Raw genomic sequence first — 7,246 nt, 5'->3', positions numbered from 1 at the left:
AGCATCAATTCTTCGGTGTTCAGCTTTCTTTATACTCCACCTCTCACATCCATACATGACTACTAGAAAACCATAGCCTTGACTTAATGGACCTTTGCTGACAAAGTAATGTCTCTGCTTTTAATATGCTGTCTAGGTTGGTCATAACTTTCCTTCCAAGGAGTAAGTGTCTTTTAATTTCATGGTTGCAATCACCATCTGCAGTGATTTTGGAGCCCCCCAAAATAAAGTCAGCCACTGTTTCCACCGTTTCCCCATCTATTTCCCATGAACTGATGGGGCAGATGGCATGATCTTAGTTTTCTGAATGTTGAGCTTTAAGCCAGCTTTTTCACTCTCCTCTTTCACTTTCATCAAGAGGCTCTTTAGTTCTTCTTCACTTTCTGCCATAAAGGTGGTGTCATCTGCATATCTGAGGTTGTTGATATTTCTTCTGGTAATCTTGATTCCAGCTTGTGCTTCCTCTGTCCCAGGGTTTCTCATGATGTACTCTGCATATAAGTTAAATAAGCAGGGTGACAATATACATCCTTGATGTACTCCATTTACTCTTTGGAACCAGTCTGTTGTTCCATGTCCAGTTTTAACTTTTGCTTCCTGACCTGCATACAAGTTTAGATTTCCCATATGCTAGGGGAGGGAGGCAGTTTAAAAGGGATCAGTATCTCTCTAGTGACAGGCAAAGCAAAATCTAGAGGAAAAGAAATGTCATTTGGTTTTTCAAATCCAACTTTATGATGTAACAGCAAGAAAAATTTTCCCACAGTTAAAGAAAAATTTAGGTCTCTATGGAGTTATACCTATATTTTACCTAAAATTTAGTTATACCTAAATTTTTCTCATATAAGGCATAGCTACAGACACTAGATTCTGAAGTATGTTGACTCCCAGTGTGAGTGATTCATATTCTGCCTCTTTAAAGGACAAATAACAGCATCAGAGAATTTTGGGAGTGCTGTGAAGTGAAGTGAAGTCACTCAGTCATGTCTGAATCTTTGCGACCCCATGGACTGTAGCCTACCAGGCTCCTCCATCCCATGGGATTTTCCAGGCAAGAGTATGGGAGTGGGTTGCCATTTCCTTCTCCAGGAGATCTTCCCAACCCAGGGATTGAACCCAGGTCTCCTGCATTGTAGGCAGATGCTTTACCATTTGAGCTACCAGGGAAGTTGATTTCTTATTAAATAGTAAACTACTAAGTAAAGTACTAATCTGAGATTATACCTTCTTCTAAATGTCTCTGGAAAAGACACTTAGAAACATGAAATCATATAATTCTAACTCCTATATTTCATATATATATATATATATATACACACACACACCCACACACACACACACACACTTGATACTAAGGATGTAATCAGATGAAGAGTTAAAGAGTTACCTAGAAGAAAGTTATCAGGGAAAACATCTAAGGAGATGACAGTTCATCTGAAGGAAGAAAAAAAAAAAAAAAAAAAAAAGAGAGCCAGAGAAGAAGAACTCTGGGAAAGAGAATTTCAGGAGTGAGCAGTGTAAGAAAAGCAAAAGCCATAACCTAGAAAAGGCTTGAATTATTCAAAAGCAGGAGAAAAATGTAGAGCGAGAAAGAGAAAGTGCGCAGAGCCTTGTTAGAAAAGGAATGGAGCACCGCATGCACTGGAGAGGCGGGGAGTAACAGGATTATAGAATCTTAGCCTGATTTGCCTGATTAAATGAAGCCAGTAACTACTGTATCCTCAATAGATTGGAATAAATGGGAAGGTAAAAGCACATTGTCCTTGTAAGAAAGAACTGCTCTTAGCATATAAGCTAATGACCACACAAGGCCCCTTGTTTCATCCGCAGTTTCCTCATGGCGTTTTTAACCTCCATGTTCCTCAAGGTGTAGATCAGGGGATTTAACATGGATGTAATGATGGTAAAGGATACAGCCATCGCCTTGTCTATGGGGTCGGTGACCACAGGCCTCATGTATGAGAAAATACCAGGCACAAAGGACATGAAGACCACCCTGAGGTGGAAGCCACAAGTGGAGAGGGCTTAACGCCACCCTTTGGAGCTGCAGGACATCAGGGAGCAGAGGATGACCACATAGGAGGTAACGAGGAGGAAGAAGATGGTGACACACATCACCCCGCTGTTGAGGATGACTAAGAGGCCCAGGGTGTGGGTGTCCATGGAGGCCAGTTTCAGCAACGGAAACAAATCACACATAAAATGATCAATGACATTAGGATCACAGAAGGGAATTTGATACATGAAGAGAAGCTTCACTTGGACATGAGAAGCAAGGGTAATGCCCCCACCCTTGACCTTCCCAGTAGTAGGCAGCATGCACAAGGCCTCATGATGGTCATGTAGTGCAGGGGCTTACAGATGGCCACGTAGCAGTCATGGGCCATCACAGTAAGGAGAATGATGCCCACTCCACCGAAGAAGTGGTCAGTGAAGAGCTGGGTCATGCAGGCTTTGAGGGAGATGGCAGTGCTCTCAGAGAGGGAGTCCACAATAATCTTGGGGGCAATGACAGAAGTGTAGGTGATATCCATGAAGGAGAAGGACGTAAGGAAAAAATACATGGGTGATCTCAGACTCTGACTTGTGACCACAGTTACCACAATGAGGAGGTTTCCCCAAATGGTGGACAAATACATGATTAGAAACACGGCAGAGATTATTTTCCATAGCTCTGGATTCTTTGCAATGCCCCAAAGAATGAATTCCGTCACATTGTTGGGATTTCCCATTTACTATGGGCTGATGTAAGCTTATCTCTCTGAGCTGGAAAATTTACAAAAGAATATTATTCTAAATTAGTAATTATTACGAATTCAGGATTTTTAATTTTTGGACTCTCTCTCACATCCTCTTGACTTGCCTTTTCCTTCAGCCATCACTACAGCAACTTGCTGAAAACAATCGTATCCTGATAACACCTTGATCATTCCCCATACAGCACCTCTCACCAGTGTATCTCTTGTTTTTCTGACACTTGCTGCTTGAGACACTTAGAAGACCCTGCTTCATCACCCTGGGACATCAACCATGTGGCATGGAGAATCAACATACCTTTAGGAAATCCTAGATCACCAGTCGATAGGAGCCAGTGGATAAATGGTAACCAGCCAAGCACAATCTAAGATTCAGATTTGCTTCTCCTCTGTTTCACTCTCTGTTTCACCCCATTAACTGCCTTCCTTTCTTTTCCAAAATGAACTACCTACACACAAGTCCTCTCAGATGCTGCCTTTTGGGAACCTCAAGCTAGGAAGCTGACCTTAATTTATCACTGGACATACCTAGTAACCTCAGAACATTTTATTTCAGCTCATTTGCTTTATATTCTTACTTATTACTGGAATGTTCTAGTTGAAGAGCCTGCAAAGCAGGTAGGTCATATCCCAAGTCATATCCCACTTATTAAGAACTACACTCTTTTCATCTGCATTTCTTCCTATCAAATTGGATTATTATTGTATACTGTGACTATTCAATAAATCTCTCTTGTGTATCAGGCACTAGACTATCCCATGAAGCATTTTCTTCATTTTAGAGATAAGATACTGAGGCAAAAATGAGTGAAAAAATGACAGCAAGTTCCCAAAGATAATAAACATTGAAGCCCAGTTCAAGTCCAGGTTTTCCTGCATCAAAATCAATACCAACAACAACAACCAATATTGCTACTTTTACTATAATGTTGAATGCTCAATATGAAAGATACAATGAAAATTCAATAATTTTTATATTATGACAATACAGAGAGGCAAATTTATGCTTCCTGTGCTTATTCAATAACTCTACAATAAAATTCAATGATTAATTCAATGATGAGATTACAATGAAGAGCATGTTTTTATTATAAATATAATCCTGGAACCATGATTTATAACCTTTAACTAACCTCCCAAGATTCTAATTATTTTCCAAAAATGCTGATTAAAGAAAACAAAAGCTTAATCTCTTTCTTTGCTTCAGGAAGACCCAGCTTCAACTTGGCCAGCCTCATCCCAGCAGACAAGTCTAAGTCAACATAAATCCTTTCTTCCATTTTTTTTTTCCTGTGAAGGGGTGCACCCAGATAAAGTCAAAGATTCTAAAGAATAATAAAAATATTAACAAAGGAGCTAATTTATTTTGCACTCACTATGTGACAGCAAGGTGTTTTGTCTGCTATTTGCATTATTACATTTATTTTTCATATCACTTGGGACAGGGTACTGTCACAGATCTCATCTTGAGGATGAGGAAACAGAGGCTTAGACACACTGAGCATCTCAGTTCCATTAAAGAATTCAAAAAATTTCTAATGAAATGAATGAAATGGCCATTATTCTGGAATAACCAGAAGAAAACTTTACCAGTATCCTAACACATTCATAGGTACTGTTGTAACATTGTTTACGATAACCCTCATTCTCATCTAGAAAAGGTGACTACGATGTTTTGGAAAACTGGGATCGAAGGAGAGAAGAGAGCTGATTTTCGAACACAGCAACTGCTATTATCTACATTAAAGTTACACACTAGATAAATCCTCTACATTATGGTCAAATGAACAAATCATCAGCTATACTAGGAACAGCCCATTAATTATGAGTTGACTAGCTAGTTGACAGCAGCTTCTTATTTGGGAATTCAGACCCCAAAAAGTAATAATCTCATCTTTTCTACATTCCTTCATGCACAAACAACTACTATAATGAACTTTCATGTATTTAGTCCGACTAATAAAAATAAAAAAAAATAAATAAATAAAAATTAAAAAAAAAAAGAGTAGAAATTACACATTCGTGTCATCTCATTTTAAAACACAAATTCTTAGTCTTTGCCTTATACCACTAAATAAGTGCATAGTGGCCTCCGTTGACTAAATGCAATTGTTGCCACAGTTGGATGGTGAGATGGTAAGATAAGTGCTTCATTAGCCAAAGCCTCTTTGTGAGGGATACTTAAGCAGAGGCTGTCTTGGTCGACCTCTATTAGAGATGGTTGTTTTAAATGGGGATGCAAACTACACAGTCTCTGAGACTCCTGTGAACACCTGAGACCCACTCTTAGGATTACCCCTCTTACTAAACAAAATTATACAACTTTCAGGACACTCTTTGCAAATATACAATGTAGATTAGATTCAATCACTCTCATCTCCAGTCTAAGAACTTCAAAAAATTTTAATAGCACAAATGAAGTAGAAAGGACATATTCTTGGAAATCAGGAAAACTGGGTTTTATTCCAGGTTGTCCCTTTCACTTCTAGGTTATGTTGTTACATTGTTTACTATTCTGGGCCTCAGTTTTTCTCATCTAGAGAATTAGGTGACTACGGCAGGTTATTAGAAAACTGGGGTTCGAAGGAGCCAGCATAGAGACTCTGATTCCTTCGAACACAGCAGCTCAGCTCTTATCTACATTAAATGTTTACACTTCTAAATAATATTTCCTCTGAACTATCTTATGGCCTCAAATATTTTAAAACAAAATACACTATACTAAGATAACAATGCCCTTCTATTTTAATATATATATTGACTACTAGTTCACAGCTCAGCTTCTTATTTTGAAATTCAAGACCCCCAACCAAAGTAGTCAACCTCATCTTTTTCCACAGTTCCCTCTCACTGCCACAAAGCCCATAGCTAACTATAAGAACACGTTTGCTTGTGTTTTGTACAGTGGGAAAATACATGAGGTCAAGAATGAACAACCTAATTCTCCACTGCAGTCAGGTCACTTACTGACTACACAACCTATAAATTCTGTAAAAATAAAACAATGCAACAGCAGTTCAAGTCATTAAGTGTTAAGGAGTTATTATTTGAGAGTACTGTGCTAAAATATTTATGGTTTTCACTTTTAGTTCACAAAAACCAAACGACGTAGGACCTAGCATTATCCTGATTTTCTAATGCAGTGAATAAGGTTTCAGTTCAGTTCAGTTCAGTTGTTCAGTCGTGTCTGACTCTTTGTGACCCCATGGATTACAGCATCCAGGCCACCCTTTCCATCACCAACTCCTGGAGTTTACTCAAACTCATGTCCATTGAGTTGGTGATGCCATCCAACCATCTCATCCTCTGTCATCCCCTTCTCCTCCTGCCCTCAATCTTTCCCAGCATCAGGGTCTTTTCCAATGAGTCAGTTCTTCCCATCAGGTGGCCAAAGTATTGGAGTTTCAGCTTCAGCATCAGTCCTTCCAATGAATATTCAGGACTGATTTCCTTTAGGATTGACTGGTTTGATCTCCTTGCAGTCCAAGGGACTCTCAAGAGTCTTCTCCAACACCACAGTTCAAAAGCATCAATTCTTCAGCGCTCAGCTTTCTTTACAGTCCAACTCTCACATCCATACATGACTACTGGAAAAATCATAGCTTTGATTAGATAGACCTATGTTGGCAAAGCAACGTCTCTGCTTTTTAATATGCTGTCTAGGTTGGTCATAACTTTTCTTCCAAGGAGCAAGCGTCTTTTAATTTCATAGCTGCAATAACCATCTGCAGTAATTTTGGAGCCCCCCAAAATAAAGTCTGACACTGCTTTCACTGTTTCCGCATCTATTTGCCATGAAGTGATGGGACCAGATGCCATGATCTTGGTTTTCTGAATGTTGAGCTTTAAGCCAACTTTGTCACTCTCTTCTTTCACTTTCATCGAGAGGCTCTTTAGTTCTTCTTCGCTTTCTGCCATAAAGGAGGTGTCATCTGCATATCTGAGGTTATTGATATATCTCCCAGCAATCTTGATTCCAGCTTGTGCTTCATCCAACCCAGCATTTTGCATGATGTACTCTGCACATATCAAATAAGCAGGGTGACAATATACCTTCTTGACATATTACATTCCCAGTTTACAACCAGTCTGTTGTTCTATGTCTGGTTCTAACTGTTGGTTTTTGACCTGCATACAGATTTCTCAGGAGTCAGGTTAGGTGGTCTGATATTCCCATCTCTTTCATAATTTTCCACAGTTTGTTGTGATCCACACAGTCAAAGAGTTTGGCATAGTCAAAAGCATAAATAAATGCTTTTCTGGAACTCCCTTGCTTTTTTGATGATCCAACCGATGTTGGCAATTTGATCTCTGGTTCCTCTGCCTTTTTAAAATCCAGCTTGAACGTCTGGAAGTTCACAGTTCAGATATTACTGAAGTCTGGCTTGGAGAATTTTGAGCATTACTTTATTAGCATGTGAGATGAGAGCAATTGTGCAGTAGTGTGAGCATTCTTTGGTATTCTTCGGCATAGGGATGAAAACTGAAAT

The 7,246-nt window shown here is 39.2% G+C and overlaps 1 pseudogene; it reads right to left on the bottom strand.

The window, feature by feature from the left end:
* Positions 1–1,794: 1,794 nt before the first annotated feature.
* LOC110151078 (olfactory receptor 4C6-like) lies at positions 1,795–2,732 on the bottom strand (annotated as a pseudogene).
* Positions 2,733–7,246: the final 4,514 nt, after the last annotated feature.

This window comes from Odocoileus virginianus, unplaced genomic scaffold (genome assembly GCF_023699985.2).
Source record: "Odocoileus virginianus isolate 20LAN1187 ecotype Illinois unplaced genomic scaffold, Ovbor_1.2 Unplaced_Scaffold_11, whole genome shotgun sequence".
Classification (NCBI taxonomy): Eukaryota; Metazoa; Chordata; class Mammalia; order Artiodactyla; family Cervidae; genus Odocoileus; species Odocoileus virginianus.
The sequence above is the reverse complement of the archived record's forward strand: the minus strand, read 5'-3'. Positions and strand labels throughout refer to the sequence as shown.